Source organism: Bubalus kerabau, chromosome 4, assembly GCF_029407905.1.
Source record: "Bubalus kerabau isolate K-KA32 ecotype Philippines breed swamp buffalo chromosome 4, PCC_UOA_SB_1v2, whole genome shotgun sequence".
Taxonomy (NCBI): Eukaryota; Metazoa; Chordata; class Mammalia; order Artiodactyla; family Bovidae; genus Bubalus; species Bubalus kerabau.
The window spans coordinates 9,440,490-9,441,950 of NC_073627.1; the positions used below are offsets into that span (position 1 = coordinate 9,440,490).

The window sequence follows — 1,461 nt, forward strand, 5'->3', positions numbered from 1 at the left end:
TTACAAGCATGGATCAATGTCCAATTTCATGCATGTTGTGAGAGCTTCTATTTCCTGCTGAGCCCCAATTCAGTCTTGGGGTGAGGCTTCCATTTTGAGAGCTGTGCACACGAGCAGCAAGTCCCCACTGAAAGGCAAGGGTGACAAGCAGGAGAGGAAGAGCCACAACAGCAAAGATAGCCCTGGGAAGGGGGCTCCCTGGTCCCTGGAAGAGACAGTGATAGGAGGGTTTTGTGGGGCTACCCCGGTGGAGCGTGTTTCAGCCCAGAGTAGGCTGTGACAGCCGCAGAGAGAGGGATCAGGGACTGGCCACAGGACCCTCCCGAGGCTCAGGGCTCAGGTCAAGAGACACTGAAGAAGCCAAGAGTAAAGAGGGGTTGCTGAGGACAGAGGGGTCACCGAGGGTCTGTTTATAAGACAATGGCACCAGTGACAGCTGACCCTTCCCCGACCCTGGGCTTCTCACCCAACCAGACCCCGGCTAGAGATGTTAAAACGACTGTTAGGGAAAACGAAGGCCGCCAAGCAGGATCGTGGCACGTAGGAGGATACTGTACAGCCCTACCCATTGGCACTGGGAGGTACTGGGGGAGCTGGAGGAGCTCTCTCTAAAATAAACATGACCTTACGAGGCTTCTGTTGAATTCTCACTCCGGAGGGGATCCTAGTATCACAGCAGCAGAGGATACAGAGCAACAGGAACTTTCGTATACTGCTGGTGGGAATGAAAAATGGGACGGCTGCTCTGTCTGGCAGCTTCTTACAAAATTGAGCAAACCTGGCGTCCCGCTCCCTGTGTGATCAAGCAGGACCCTGGGGTCTTCCCAGGACAGGCCATCTTTCTCATGTCTTCTTGTTTGTAGAACACCTGTAGTCTCCCAGGCCTCCTCTGAGACACAAAATCCTGACTCAAGAATGAACGATTGAAAGGGTGTGAATAGGTAGGGACAAAAGGAACAGTTGGGTCAGGAGAACTGGTAACAATTTAACAATAAATCAGCCTTATGTGGCCACAGGATCTTTAGTTCCTCCCTGAAGCACATGGATGGCAGTATCTGACGTACATCCCTGAGTTGTTTTACAGGTGCTAAAACCCCCACCAGATGGAAGAGGTTAACACATCGCAACGGTGAGCATGTAGCCTCCAGATCGACTGGAGTCTGAGGATTGATCAGGTTAACCCCTGTGACACGCCCCTGCCCCCTCACCATCCACCACTCGGAATTGTGCAAGAGCTGATCACATACCCTGTGACTCCCCCTCACCTTGCCGTTATAAATGCTTCCCTGACACTCATCAGGGAGTTGAGTTTTTTGAGCACTAGCTACCCTGGACTCCTTGGCTGGTGCTTGCAGTAAGTTCTGCACTTTCCTTCACCACAACCCAGTGTCATTAGACTGTCATTACTTACACAGGTGTCAAGCCATTACCCACATTTGGTTTGGTAACACTAAGTTCCCA

General features: G+C 51.7%; 1 long non-coding RNA gene across 1 annotated transcript; it reads right to left on the minus strand.

Annotated features, from left to right (window-relative positions):
* LOC129648682 (uncharacterized) lies at positions 1 to 897 on the minus strand. Its single transcript, XR_008712819.1, has 3 exons — positions 813 to 897; positions 630 to 715; positions 1 to 127 (listed from the first exon to the last, which is right to left on the minus strand). It is a non-coding gene; the product is annotated as an uncharacterized LOC129648682 (long non-coding RNA).
* Between the last annotated feature and the right edge of the window lie 564 nt (positions 898 to 1,461).